Source organism: Pelodiscus sinensis, chromosome 1 (genome assembly GCF_049634645.1).
Source record: "Pelodiscus sinensis isolate JC-2024 chromosome 1, ASM4963464v1, whole genome shotgun sequence".
Taxonomy (NCBI): Eukaryota; Metazoa; Chordata; order Testudines; family Trionychidae; genus Pelodiscus; species Pelodiscus sinensis.
This window is the reverse complement of record NC_134711.1, coordinates 88,200,838-88,216,047: the sequence shown is the minus strand read 5'-3', so window position 1 is coordinate 88,216,047 and position 15,210 is coordinate 88,200,838. Positions and strand designations below refer to the sequence as shown.

General features: G+C 47.0%; 1 protein-coding gene across 5 annotated transcripts in view; it reads right to left on the bottom strand.

Moving 5' to 3' along the window:
- TCF20 (transcription factor 20) overlaps positions 1-15,210 on the bottom strand; it is a 198,305-nt gene that overhangs the window by 158,972 nt on the left and 24,123 nt on the right. Inside the window, exon 2 of one of the 5 annotated variants that reach the window (XM_075935696.1) lies at positions 1,049-1,184. The exons of 3 other annotated variants lie outside the window; for them this stretch is intronic. The gene's annotated coding sequence lies outside the window, so the exon portion shown is untranslated. Of the gene's footprint in view, positions 1-277; positions 299-1,048; positions 1,185-15,210 lie in introns of those variants that run through there. One more of the 5 variants, XM_006120505.4, reaches the window with a different exon arrangement.

The following is a 15,210-nucleotide window of genomic DNA, read 5'->3' as shown; positions in this document are numbered from 1 at the left end:
GCTCCCTTGCATTAGAAATTCAGGTTCTGTGTAGGCTGGGAGACTAGGATAACTGAAGGACCAATGAAATGGTGATCTCATAAACAGCATGAAAGCTGGGTTTCAAAAAGGAAAGGAATTGTGTTCAGACTGTTTTCCTTGGGTTTTTATTTGCTTTTGTTATCATCTATGCAGAGTCAATGGCCAATTAATATTTTGAATCTAAAGGCTGTCTTTATTCAACATCCTCATATTTTCACTAAAGGGATTTAAAGCTCAGAAAGAAAACCCACCATACCTCCTCACTGATCTAACAATGCCAGGTAAGATCACAGTGGGCATTCCCGATATTTCTAAGGTAAACAGAAAAAAAAATTAAAGTCCTCTCAGGCTCTCTTTATGCATCACAAAGAAGTAAAGAAGGCACAAGTTCAATTTAAAAAAAAAAATCCTGTGAAGGTCATCTTCAAAACTGTACACTGGACAAGATACTAGAAAATGCATAGCAGGAAACAGGGCTGCACTGGCCACAGTGAGATGGACTAGGCCTTTTCCATCTGATTTTATTATTATAAAACAAAGTAAAAATAATAAGATTAGCCCTATTGGCTGGGTGTATTATCCCTGGCCACTTGAGCTTAGGACTGCTACACAGTCCGGAAGCCAGGTGGATCTTCAGTTGTAAGTTAAGTTAGCTCATACTCTTAGGTACCGTCCAGTACCTCCCTCAAGCCCAGCTAGAAAATTAGGTTAAAGCGGGAACATAGATACTACCTTGGAAAGGAGTTTCCTTGGGTAAGGGGTGAGAAGGAATCTCCCAAACCTTCCACCTCCATGGCGTCCCTCACTACTTGGGTGTAAGACTGGGAACAGCACTCCTTCAAAAAACATGATTACACCCCAAACATATCTCATGAACTCAGCTGAGACAGAATATGGCAAGCTACAAAACAAACAAGTCAGCGAGTTACCTGCTATTAGTTAGGGCCAACAAAAGGGAGCAGGTTTAAGAACAGGCTTCTCTTTGTCCCAGAGCATACAGAGTTAGTTAATTTTCCTGCCATCTCACCCTAGTAGTTTTCATTCCAGTGGATGGATGAGCTCTGCTCCAGAAAGGGTCTTCTGTGGACCATGACTCCTATTGGATGCATTCCTGATGCATCTGTAGCCTCCTCCTGAATCCTGCGGAGGGCTCTCTGTGCAGCCTGTGTGTGGATAGGGGGGGCTGAAATCAGGGAAGGGGCAGGGGAGATCCACATTGTCCATTTGCTCCAAACCCCCCTCCACTACCATCACTAGGAATGATTCAAGGCAATGAGGGTGAAAAATTCCTCACAGTGGTTTCCTCACAAATAGCATCCCACCCCCATCTCTTTTATAGTGGATGAGGGACAACTAACCCCAGAGTGGGCAGGCAGAACAGTGGCTGAGGGCAGATAGTGTGGGGCACCTGCAAGCACTGGTGCAGATCCCATGGGTGCTCTGGGGTTCAAGCACCTACAGGGAAAAATAAGCATATGCTCAGCATCCACTGGCAACCAAATTCTCCCCTCTCCCCCCCTCCACCCCAATGCAAAACAGCTACTGTGCAGGGTTTAGGATGCTCTGGAAGGGAGGCGAAGGAGTGGGGATGTAGTGCGCTCCAGGAAGGAGGTGGGGCAGGGACTTGGACAAGGGGTGGAATTGGGGTGGTGGGCAAGGGTGGAGAGGCAGCAGGAAAAGGCAGGCTGAGGGTGAGTCTGGGGGATGGGGTCTGGAGTGCCCCCCTCTCCCTTCCCAGCTAGAGGGGAAATGGGTGCCTTTGTCTGCAGGGTTACCAGTCACCTTTCCTTGGCATGTACAGGCCATCCTCGCCATAAGTCCAAGATACATTCCAAAAAACTTGGATTTATAGCAAAACAACTTAAAGCGGGGAATTTTTTTCCTGCAGCTGACTTCCATATGCACAAATTGGTTTGTTTGGGGGTTTTTTTGTGTGACTTAAGAGCAGGAAACAGGAGGACTGATAACGCATCAGTTCCTACATGCGTCAATGACTTTAGTGCAGAACAGATGTATACCAGGGCGACGTATAGCAGGGACGTCCTGTACATTAAACAAACTCTTTTGCCCTTGCTGGGGTGCCTCAGGCAGACCCAGAGATCAGGCATGCTCAGCAGCAAAGAGAGAGGAAGGACCATTTATCAAAAATGGGGTGTATTACAGATTCCAAGCCACTCAATGAAAACAAACCAAATCCCACATCTTCAGCGTCCTGCTAGCAGCCAGGACAGCTTCTCTAGGAGAGTGGCATGGGCTCAGAGAATCAAGAAAACAACCAAAGTGCCACTATCTCTTTCCCCACAGTGATTCACCATCACCTTTCTCTGACTGAGAGCACAAGCGGTTCTCAAGAAGCAGATGTGCCAATATGGCCACGGCTAGCAAATGTTTCCTGTGCATTGGTTTCCTCAGCTTGAGGAAGCAAGGGTTAAACAGCTAAACAGCATGCTCAGTCTCAACATCAGGTGAGCAGAGATGCCCTGTATCAGTTTAGGGGGAGGCTCATAGACAGCTTTGCTCAGTGAATATCAGGGGCAAATACTGACCTGGACCAGCAGCTGCTCTCAGAGGAATATGTGGTTGGCAGCAGCAAGCAAGGAGGAATTTAGACTCCATCTAAATTGCTTTCTACTTACCCTCCACCCCCAGGACAGATCATGTATATTCTGGATTTTACAAGAGCAGGAAGGTGGTATCCTTTAATGCCAGCCACCACTCCCCAAATTATGGCTAGTAAGGCTGGGGGGAAGGGAGGGAGAGTGTTGTTTTGTTGTAAAACTGATCAATATCCCTTCCCCTACTATATCATAACACCTTCCAGCCAACCTGTCAGCGAGCCAACGAGGGCTGACCTCTCCTGGCAGCTCTGTTTAATCAGCGTGTGAGTGAGACAGAGCTTGTTGGCGTTTGCTCCTGCTCTCTGACACAGGTTATGCGGCATTAATTCTTCACAAGCTGCTCTCGTGCTCATTGTACGAGTTGCTCTGCACAGCTCCACCAGTGCCCCTCAATTCTGGCTTGGGGAATACCTTCTGCCTTTCCATTTCTGGACACAGATGTCTGCCAGTGTAAGTGAGACCTGACCTGAAGCAGTACTGTTGCAGTCCTTGGCTTCTTAAGAGCACCCTCTGCTTTTTACACCTGGCTAGCTCGGTCTGTATCAGAAATGCAGTTTAAAAACATGCTCTAGGCTCAGACCACCAAGCTTTATTTTCCCTGCAGATTAAACAGTACGTTAGCTTAGGACACAAAAAGCTTGTGTACTAATACTCCAGGCTACCTAGCAGAACACCACACTTGTACTGAGTCTGTCAGCTCCCTCCCCTTCCTAGCTCTCAATTACAGCGTAAATTCTTTTGTTTCACTTCAGAAATGCAGTAATTATTTTAGTGAAGTCTCACCGCTCCATTGGTAGAAATGCTACCATTGGAAACGGCAGCTCCCTTGACAATCACAGGCAGGGGAATGTTCCAGAAGAGATTTTTTTTCGAGTGGGGAGGGGAAGAGGTTCTCTTGACTCCTACCCACCCCTTGAAAGTGTGAAATGGCAGATTTCATATTTTTACTGCCAGGATTCTGGGAAATTCTCATCCACCCGCTCCTCCACTCTGACCCCTTATTCCGGTTCCTGACTGATCCCGGCCAAAGATGCACACGTGGGGAGGTGGGAATTGCTTTGCTTCTCTCAAGATGGACAAATAAGTGTCTGATAGCCACATGCAAACCATTAAAAACATTAATATAGCCAGCACAGCCTGTTACTTTTTTTTTTTTTTAAATACAGAGAATTTTTTAAGACAGGAATCTTGTCAAAGTAACAAGAGGCTTTCATCAGGTCTCATTACCTAAAGCACAGCCTCATGCCACAGCTCCCACAGAGAACAACCTGCAGCTCCTGCTGTCATTAAAGAAATGAAGATATTAAAGAAAAATTAAACCCAGGGTAGAATGTGGTTAGGAGTCTATCAATGGGTAAGGCGGGGAAGGAGTGAGAGAACAGAAAGGAAGGAAGAGAGGAGGGAGAGGGAATGACCATTCAGGGACCCTTTCACCTCAATGGGTGACTCAGGAGAGAATATACAGGATAAATAGGTCTTACAGATCATAGGGTCAGGATATTTCAGTCATCAATTGATATGGTAAATGGCACCACATTATATCTCTGGTGGTGACTCAATAATGCTGCAGGCAGAAGTCCATCCCAGTACTTATGCTTCAGGGCAAAATGTGATCCCATGGGATCAGGAAGACTTTTCCCTAACAGTAGGGTATTGCACACTTACGAGGATTTTCACAGCCTCCTCTGAAGTATTCACCAATGAACACTAAAATGGGGATTTCCAAAACAGGAGGAATGCTAGCCAAAGAAGCCCTAAAGTCTAAAGTAAGATGTAAATAATCCTTACACCGGGAACACCCCACAGAATTGTACAGCCAGGCTGTGAAGAGGTGTGATCTCAGACTGGCATAGCTATGCAAGCAGAAATCCCTAGCCTAGGTGCAGCTATACCAGTACAGTTGTCCTTTTACCAGTATGGCTGGTTTCACATGTGGCAGTCTGTACCTCCAAGCAGCACCCTGGAACGCCCATGTAAGATAGCAGATGTAAAGGCATGGCCTGTTGAAATCCATTGTTCTGTCAAAATACATATATCAGCTACCCCAGACTAACACAGCTACATTTCTATCATATATCAGTGGTGTGTCTCAAGCTATGAGATTTTGCAGTATGGCTGTTACTGACATATGCTATCAGGGACCATTAATGACCATTAATCAGTAGGAGAGCTTTACAATTCAATGACAGTTGCACAAGATCACGTCAGGGGAATTATTCAACCCACCAGGACAAGTCTGGCTAGTATTTTCCAGGCACATAGCCTGAGGGTATAAAACAGGATTGGCCAAATTTTCTGACCCTCTGGGCAGCACACAACAATCTTCAGAAGTTCAAGAGCCAAATGTGCCTGCCAGGGCTTAGGGTTAAGATGCCCCCACCCTCTTGGGCAGAAGCCAAAGGCAATGTATGGGGGGGGGGGGGAGTTATGTCCCCCCCCATCCAATTTTTGCAAGGGCTTAGCTCAGTCATATGATGGTACCAGGCTGCCTCCCTGCACAGCAGGAGCTGGAGCTGATGAAGTGGGAACTGTAGCCATGGGGAGAGGCACCAGCAAACAGCTGCATTTGCTGCAGCCTCTCCCCATGAAGCTAAGGCAGCGGCTCCTCCCTGCAGTTAGCTCCCCCCCGCCCCCCATGGAGAGGTAGTGGCGAACAAACGGGAGACAAAGAGAGGGGCAGCTAAAGATAGAAGGGGGCATGAATCAAGATATTGGTGTATATGACTCAAGTTGATGGGGGTACCTTTAAATTGTGGTTCTCCCCCATTCTTAGCAGGCATGAGTCATATCTGCCATAAGCCACTAGCCCCACCACCCCACTGCAGAGCCAACTACCAAACTCTGGGTTGTGGAGAGCTCTGTGAGCCGCACTTTTAACTGTATAAGAGCAGCACAGGGCTCACAAGCTGTGGTTTTGCTGCCCTTGCTGTAAAATAAGTGGCATCATACGTTGGCCTTTCTCCTCCCCTACTTACGCTGGAAACAGCAAGAATTCTGTAAAGACAAAGACTTCAACTTAGGAGGCTGGTCCCTGGCTTGAAAGAGAAGCAAGAACTGCTACATCCAGTGGGGCAAGAACTGCTTGATTATTCTGCCTAGTGTAATAAAGTTTAAAGATTAGACTGTGCACTTATGTTTTCCTTGTAACGACTGCTGAACTTGTATGCTTACCATTTATAATCACTTACCAGCTATCTTTCTGTAGTTAATAAATCAGATTTATTATATTTTACCTAAAACAATGTGTTATGGTTGAAATGCTTGGAAAAATCTCAGCTCGGTTTACAAAGGCTTGTGTATGCCCTATTCCACACAGAGAGGGGCAGACTGGGTAATAAACGTAATCTGATCAGACTTCTGACTGGGACAAGACGGTACGATACTGGGTAAAAAGGCTGGGGAGAACTGGCTGGTATCTCGCTCTCTCTGATTTGTGAGTGGCTCTGGGAACAGTCAGGCAGTCTAGTTGGGTGTGGGGCTCCATAAGATGTTATGCTAAAATGGTAACAGGGCCCGGAGGGTTTTGCTGCCTGTCACTAGCATTATGAGAGACACCCAGACTGGCAAGTGAAAGGGGTTCAGTGGTACTCCCGTTACACGCTGCACTCCAGGCACCCTGTCCTAAGGTGGTTTTATTATAATGGTATGAAGCACAGCTTTGCCGTCAAGCAGGGTTACTCAACACGCGGCCCATGGGCCACATGCAGCCTGCGGCCTGTTCGTTTGCGGCCCACAGTGCAGTTTGGATTTATGCGGGGCTCAACATGTGGCCCTCAGGTGGGAGTTTAAAAAAAAAAAAAAAAAAAAGCAGTCAATATAATGGTGTTCTGTTGATACATGTTTTAGTAGTTAAATTCCTAAATTGTCGTTGCTCATTAAAGTGCTGTCATATGGGTGGAAATCAGGTAAATATTGCATTTTATTAATATCAGCAGCACTGACTTAAATGGGGCCTGTGTGTTGTGTAGTCTTGCCTTAATCTTTGTATTTATGCCCGTCACTGTGAAAGAAGCTATTTGCATATATATTTGCATGTATAGGCAATCACACTTAAGTTGCAGCCCTTGGCATGTGCTTTGAGTATCATTGTGGCCCCTGGGGCTTCCAACATTGAGTAGCCCTGCCGTAGAGTAACCCCCACATTAGGAACACTTTACCACTATACTACATATTTCTATACTAGTCAAGTGTTGCTAGCATAGTCCTGGCTACAGAAAGGCTACCAAAATAACCCTCGCTGAACCACAGAGGACATGCATATATCTAAACAAAGAAGAAGGTGGAAAGCAAGAGACAAACCTTGCTATTTAGCCATCTGGTGTTAGAGATTAATTGAGCCAAACAGAAATCCTTCAAAAAGTGGAAATCCAAATCCTAGTGACACTGCTGCCAAGTTTCCTGCATCTCTGTGTGTGGTTCTCATCACCACGGAGAGACATTCACTTATTTCCCTCTCAAGCATGTGTGTGAGGCGGGGGGGGGGGGGGGGGGGGGGAGGGGGGAAGCCTATTCCCCTTGCATAAGCAGAGGGTAGGGAGGTTGGATCCAGCCAGAAGAGATTAGGGAGGCTGGTTCTGGAGGGAAACCTGGGTGAAGTGTGAGAGAAGGACTCTAGGGAAGAGGAAAAGGATGGAGAGCCTGAGGTGGGGATTGTTTGAGAAGGGAAACAAGCAAGCAACTCACTGCCAGAGAAGGTGAGGAGCAGAAAGGGCCAGAGAACAGGCTGGGTAGAGATGGAAACTGAGGGAGACAAGTTGCTGGATAATGGTAGAAGAGGGTAAATGGGGACAGCAATGGAACGGTAGTATATGGAAGCAGAAAGGAGACCCCGCCAGATCTCATCCTGCCTAAAATGAGTCAGCACTTTCCTCCCCAAACAATCCCCAATCTCCAAAAACACAGCAGGGCTACAGAAATATGAAATCTTTCCTACCAAGAATGACTAAGTGTAGATGAAACAAAAGACAGGATTATGCAGCACTTTAAAGACTAACAAGATGGTTTATTAGGTGATGAGCTTTCGTGGGCCAGACTCACTGCCTCAGATCAATATGTGGAAGAAAATTGGCATGACCATATATACCAAAGTGATACAATCAAAAAAAAGTGAACACATATAAAACTGACTAATCAGATTTAAGAACAGAAGAGGGGTGAGGGGGGAAGGTTAGTGCCTGTGAGGTAATGACAATAGGGGTGATAATTGGGGAGCTGGTCGTGTCAATTTTCTTCCACATATTGATCTGAGGAAGTGGGTCTGGCCCACGAAAGCTCATCACCTACTAAACCATCTTGCTAGTCTTTAAAGTGCTGCATAGTCCTGTCTTTTGTTTCAGCAAGACCAGAATAACACGGCTGGATCTTTATCACTAAGTGTAAATGGTAGAAGGAAAACTGCAATGAAGACACCCCTTTTTCCCACTCACTCAGCTCTCATTTAAGTTGGATTTTACTGCTGAGCTGCCTGCCTGCCTCTTCCACAGCCTCCCAGACAGAGTTGCTGGCTTGCTCTCCCGACTCTCTCGGATTCAGATGACATTGTGCCTGGAACACAGCCCATTATACTAGTGACTTAAAGGGAACTGAGAAGCCAGTTTCAGCCTGACTCTAGGGACATGCTTAGATCTTGTCCACACGATAAGTGAGAACTGCACAGTAACAAGGTCAGGACACAACTATGCTGTAGCAGATTCCTCTCACTTGGTTGTATTTGTAGCACAGACATAGCCAAAAAAACAACACTCCATTGGTTCAGACTTGTTGCCCTGCCAACAGTCCCTGATTTTAAAAACCCATCCTAGGTAACCAGTGGTCCAGGACTGCTGACTCAGGTCCTTGGAGCAGTCAGCCACCTCCCAGCTCTGTACCCCTGTAACTGCTTCTTGAAACTGCACAAAGTTCAGCAGGGTTGGACCAAGCAGCCAGCTGCCTGCAGCTGAAATAGGCATCCAGCAGACACCAAAGGAGCCTTGTTAATGCCCTAAGCAATATTTGACAGCACAGGGAGGACTCAGATTAAAATGCCAAAGGAGGGAAACTCTGAATAGCATCTGCAAGAAAAGACGTTGTACTGATGCAGACTCAGACAGAGAGGTCACCACACGGGCCAGGAATCTGACACCCAAAATTAAAGCATACCATCAGGAAATGTTTCCCGACAGTGCAGTCTATTAGACTGCGATAGAGTCTCCTAGGGAAGTGATGAAAGACCCAACCCTTGATTCCTTTAAAAAGGTTAAATAAGCAGTGAAGAACATAGTGCAGGGCACTGAATTAGGTGAGGGTCAATATGATCCAGTCGTTCTCTCTCCCAGCAATAACTTCTATTAACAGAAAACAACATCTTAGGCCTAGTGTGCACACAGTTTTTGTGCTGGTGTAACTCTTAATTAAGACGGTGATTTTTGTACCGCTATGCATGTACTGGTACATTCCTAAGGGTGTGTCTAGACTACACCCCTCTGTTGGCAGAGGGATGTAAATGAAGCACTTTGAAAGTGCAAATGAAGCGGGGATTTAAATATCCCATGCTCCATTTGCATAATCGCGTCATGGTGGTGTTTTGAACAAGCGCCATTTCGAAACCAAAACTGTAGTTTAGGCGCTTTTTTTCGACAACAGCGTGATTTTTTGAAAGATCCTGTACAGCTTCTTCCTGACTTACAAAACCAGTTATGGACCAAGCAATTGGTCGTAACTCAGTTTGTTCGTAAGTCGGATCCCATAGAGTTACACGCAACCGCGCTGTTCGTAAGCACAGCTTGCATTCGTAACTCTGGGTCCGCCATTTACAGCAGCTCCGGTCGTAACTGCGAATGGTCGTAAGTTGACCGTTCACAACTCGGGGACCAGCTGTACTCCTTATTTTTTGAGTACAGGATCTTTAAAAAAAAATCGCCCGTCAAAAAAACCACGTCTAAACTGCGGTTTCAGTTTCAATATGGCACTTGTTCAAAACAGCGCCATGACGCGATTATGCAAACGAAGCACGGGATATTTAAATCCCTGCTTCATTTGCACTTTCGAAGTGCTTCATTTACATCGCTCTGCCAACAGAGGGGTGGAGTCTAGACACCCTAAGTGCCTTAAACTGGTATAGTTAAGTTCTCTTCCTACGTGGGAATAACTGTAACCGAGATAAATGCACATTTTTTCCAGTATAAATTGCATCCACACGGCAGTGTGCAGTGGAGGTTGTACCTTGTAACTACACCAGCACACTTTGTGCATTTACACAAAGACTTACATGCACACTAACAGCCTTCATTTACATCAGAGTTCAACACCATCAGACATCGTGGTTACAAGAGCTGGATCTGCAGCCTAAAAATGGCCACAGAGATATGGGGCCACAGTGATTCCAGAATTTTACATTTTAAGAGCTTGTATAAACAGAGTGTTTGAATATTTACCTACTTCCCCTGAACTGTTTGTTTCTATACTTTTAACTGCAATAGAGGTTGGTTTGAGATATTACCAGTCCTTAGAAGGTGTAGTTAGCAGCAATCTAGTGAAATCTGTCAAATTTCACTTTGTTTTAAAAACAAGAACTTTTGTTTCAGCAAGACCAGAATAACACGGCTGGATCTCTATCACCGAATCCTCAATTCCTGGCACCCGCCCTTGCAACTTGGATCTAAGAAGCTTTGCACGAGTTGCGGCCACACCCAGTTCATAGTGTCCTGCAGAGCTCTGAATTACCCTGGTTTCTTTCCCCTCCTTAACCTGCAGAGCTCTGGGAACTTTGGCAATGGGAGCTGAGAGACCCCCTCCCCCCCAGCCTAGGAGTCGCTGCCAAAGGAGTGTGTTGCTTGTTTTCAGGAGCTGCCCAAGGCAAGTGCCGCTCCCTCTTCCCCACCTGCACCCAAGCTCCCTGCTCTAGCCCCGAGTCCGCTTGCCCTCCCACACCCAAACTCCCTCCCAGAGCCCGCACCCGCCGCCCTACACCCAAACTTCCTCCATAAGTCACCGACTTACGCTCTAGTTCGGAGGGGGTGGGAGGGGGGTTATTGGAACTCCTCTCCATCCCAGGGACTGTCCCTTCCCCCAAAACCCTGCTCCTGCTCTGCCTCTTTCCACTCCCTGTTCTGTGTCTGCCCCATTCTATCCCCAAGCACCACCTTTGCTCCATCCCCTCCCCCATTCCCCTCTTCCCCCAAGCCTCCATCCCTGGAGTACCCATAGAGTCGGCACCTATGCTCCCAGAACCTGAGCCTCACCCACTCCCAAACTCTCTGTTCCAGCCCAGAGTCCACACTCCCCATCCAAACTCCTCCCACTTCCCTCACCCAAACACCTTTCCAGCACCTGCACCTCACACTTGAAATTCTTCCCTTAGCCTGCACGCACACACATGCCCCCCATTCCCTCTTGCCCCAGCCTGGTGAAAGCGAGTGACTGGGGGGGAGGGGGCGATGGAGTGAGTGAGAGACAGGGCCTCAGGAAAGGAGCAGGGCAAGGGTCTTTGGGTTTGCCCAATTAGATAGTTGGCAACCTACTGGGCAGGCATGTGAAAGTCCTGGCTGTGCCAGAAAAGTGCACTAGCAGCTCGCTGTGCACTAGAACTGCAGCCAGAGGCGTCCTGGGCACCAGCCAGCATGGGCGCAGCACCGCCCAAATATCAAGCAGACCATGTCCACGCGGGCACGGCTTGTGAGGCATAGCAGCCTATGGACTGTTCTGCCCTGGGGTCCAGAATTGCTGCCAGTGGGCCTGCCCACTGATGTTGCAAACTACAAGATTCGAGCTGTTTTAATATTAGCCTATTCCTTCAAGGCCAGAACCAGCACCCCTGTGCTAGGTGCTGCACAGGCCCATAGTAATGACAGTACTGGCCCCAAAGAATATACAAAAGCGTCAAGTTTTACAAACAAGCAAATTCCCAAAATGGTGGGCACTGAAAGTGTCATTTTAAAGCATTCATAATTTTTAAATGGTTTGAGCTACTCCCCTCAACTGGCCCGAGAAAAAGTTCCAACATACCCATAAAATATCCACAATACTTTTTTTTGGTTCAAAATTGTAAGATGTCTATTCTCCCCCCTTGTAACATAATTCTCTTTGCAACCTAATTCCATAGTTAGTGTAATTTTTTTCCCATGCCCTGCAATTCTGCCTCTTCCATGTCCTCCTGACTTCACTGAAGAACTAAGTCCCAGTCAGCAATAACTCCGTTTCTGCAGAAATGCCTATGTACTAGCTGAAGCACAAATAAATCTGCAAAGCCAAGGCTAAGATCCTCATCTTTTATCTCCAGGATGTAAAGCTTTGACAATGCTATGTTCTTTCCAGCCTGTAATGAGCCACCAGAGGGCAAACTGCTCAAATATACCCTTTAACCATTACAATTTGACAGAACAATCATTGTTGAGCATAATTACCACTTGATTTCCTCAAATGTTTGTATATGTTTTCAAGGAGGTTTGGCCATATGAACAGTTCGGAGAAGGGATGTTAAATTTAGTTTAATCAACTAATAGACTAAATAGATTAAGAGCCTCTTGGCTCTGAATACATTTAAAAAGCAGAGGCCTTTCTGGGACTAGGTGTGAGCCGGAAGTCAGCTGATTCCCAGCTCGTGCTCAGTCCCTGCTACCCCATCTCCCCTGCCCCCCGCAGAGGCGGTGCTGAGGGGAAACTGGCTTTTAAGCTGGCTCCCCCCAGCACCAGCTCCTGCTCCCTGCTTATTGGATAGTTGACTAGTCGCTCATATCCCTAGTTTGGAGAGACAGTAGCGTGCTGTATTTGAGATAAAGCAACACAAAAGCATTTCACAAAATCTCAAATCTAGTGTAGTGACCTGTAACTATGGGTGCCAACCCTCCAGGATTGTCCTGGAGTCTCCAGAAATTAAAGATTAATTTTTTATTAAATATTGCATCATGTGATGAAACCGCCAAGAACATATCCAGCCAAAACTGGCAACCCTGCCTGTAACTCAAACAATTTGACCACCTTTCTTCAAAGTCTGCAGAAAAATTCTGTTTATCCTTCTGAGTAAAACTGGCAATTTTCAAGACAAACCAGTTTTGCCCAACAAGCTGTTTAAAAACGTAGCTTCACTAGAAGATTTACCTGGCGCTGCTCAGGTATTTCATGAAACACTTTTGTGTTGCTTTATCTCAGATCTCACCGGGTAAATCTTCTAAAGAAGCTACGTTTTTAAACACCTTGCTAAGCAAAACTGGTTTGGCTTGAAAATTGTCAGTTTTACTCAGAAGGATAAACAGAATTTTTCTGCAGACTTTGAAGAAAGGTGGTCAGATTGTTTCAGGGCAGGGAGTTGGTGGTGTGGGGAGTGCAGGAAGCAGGGTTGGGGAGCAAGTAGGGGCTCAATAGAGCTGGGGTGGAGGAAATTCAGGGCAGGGGGTGGAAGCGGCCAGCAGCTTCTCCCCGGGGCCAGCCCAGGGCAGTGAGGGCCATATAGCCTACCAGCTGGCTGTTTGGTGTGGGCCCACACAGCCCAGGCCAGCAGCTGCTCCCCAGGGATGGCAGGGGCTGCACTAATCAGCTGGCAGCTGTTCCCCAGGGCAAGCCAAAGTGGAAGGGGCCAGGCTGACAGCCATCAGCTGCTACCTGAGGTTGGGGTACTTGCTGCCCCCGTGTGGTCATTCTGGGGTATAACTGTTCCTGCTATCAGACCCCTCTCTTTTTATTTGATGATGATTAAAAAAAAAAAAAAAATCACATTCCACACACATCTCATTGTCCTGGCACAACCAAACCCTGACCTTGCTTTTTAGTTATAATAAGAGGAAGCTGTATACCAAATGTGGTGGTCCTAGTTCTTACTGTTTAGAAGGAGTTCTTTAAAAAAATGGACTCACAGGTGGACAGCCACACAGACAGATGCACAAACTCTCTCGGATATATAGTACATAACAAAATCTCATTTTTCCCTAATGATTCTAGAGCAAGGGTTCTCAACCTTCCCGGCTATTGTTCCCCTTTCTGGAATCCAATTTGTCTTGAGTACCCAAGCTTCACCTCACTTAAGAACTACTTGCTTCCAAAAATAAGAAATACTTTTTTTTAAAAAAAGTATCACAGCCACATTATTACTGACAAATTCTTTACTTTCTCCTTTTTATCATATAAAATAAACTGGTTGGAATATAAATATTGTACAGGCAGTCCCCGAGTTGCGCGGATCCGATTTACATCGGATCCGCAGTTATGAACAGGGCCCTCCCTCTCCCTGGTCTCCAGCAGACCAGGGAGAGGAAGCAAAGCGGCGGAACACGCGGGCAGCGGACAACTTTGCTCCCCATCCCCCTGGTCTGCAGACCAGGGGGACGGGGAGCAAAGCAGAGCAAAGCCGTGGAGCACGCGGGCAGCAGGACAGCCACGGCGCGTCTGGGCTGTCCTACTGCCCCCGTGCTCTGTGGGTTTGCTCCAGACGCCTGTGGTACAGCAGCTGCGGCGCTGCCGGTTGGTCCCGTAGCGCTGCTCTGGGCGCTACTGGACCAACCCAGCAGCACCCCAGCTGCTCTGCCCCAGGCGTCCCCAAGTCAGCCGCTGCTGAAACTGACCAGTGGCTGACTACAGGAAGCCCCTGCCCCGGGCTTCCTGGAATCAGCCGCTGATCAGTTTCAGCAGCAGCTGACTTGGGGATGCCTGGGGTTCTTAAGTTGAATCTGTATGTAAGTGGAACTGGTGTCCAGATTCAGCCGCTGTTGAAACTGATCAGTTTCAGCAGTGGCTGAATCTGGACGCCAGTTCCGACTTACATACGGATTCAACTTAAGAACAAACCTACACAGTCCCTATCTTGTACGTAACCTGGGGACTGCCTGTACTTACATTTCAGTGTGATATTTGAGCCTGTTTTTTACTTATGAGCCTTGTCTGCAGTCCAAACCCCAAGTGGTCATTTCGAAGCCCCACCTCAGAAACATGTAACTTAGCTTTACGGTACCCCTGTGGCATAGGGCAGTTGCGCAAGGTCCCGCTTGCCACCCCCTAATGCCGTCCTTGAACTTGTGACACCCCCCTCCAACTGGTCCTGTGATTACTCTGAGGGCTGCAACCTCCAGGTTGACCAACAAGAATCTAGATGAATTAAGTACCCCGGAAGACCTCTTCATGCCCCTGGTTGAGAACCACTGTTCTAGAGTAGTAATAGAGATGTAGCCGTGTTAGTCCTGTTTTTTGTTTCAGCTAGACCAGACTATGTAGCACTTTAAAGACTAACAAGATAGTTTATTAGGTGATGAGCTTTCGAGGGCCAGACCCACTTCCTCGGGTCTGGTCCACGAAAGCTCATCACCTAATAAACTATCTTGTTAGTCTTTAAAGTGCTACATAGGACTATTCTACAGAACTCTCTTTTTAGCCAAAACACTGAGGCTGCGTCTAGACTGGCAAGTTTTTCCACAAAAGCAGCTGCTTTTGTGGAAAAACTTGCCAGCTATCTACACTGGCCACTTGAATTTCCGCAAGAACACTGACGATCTAATGTAAGATTGTCAGTGTTCTTGCAGAAATACTATGCTGCTCCCGTTCGGACAAAAGCCCTCTTGTGCAAATACTTTTGCGCAAGAGGGCCAGTGTAGACAACACGGTATTGTTT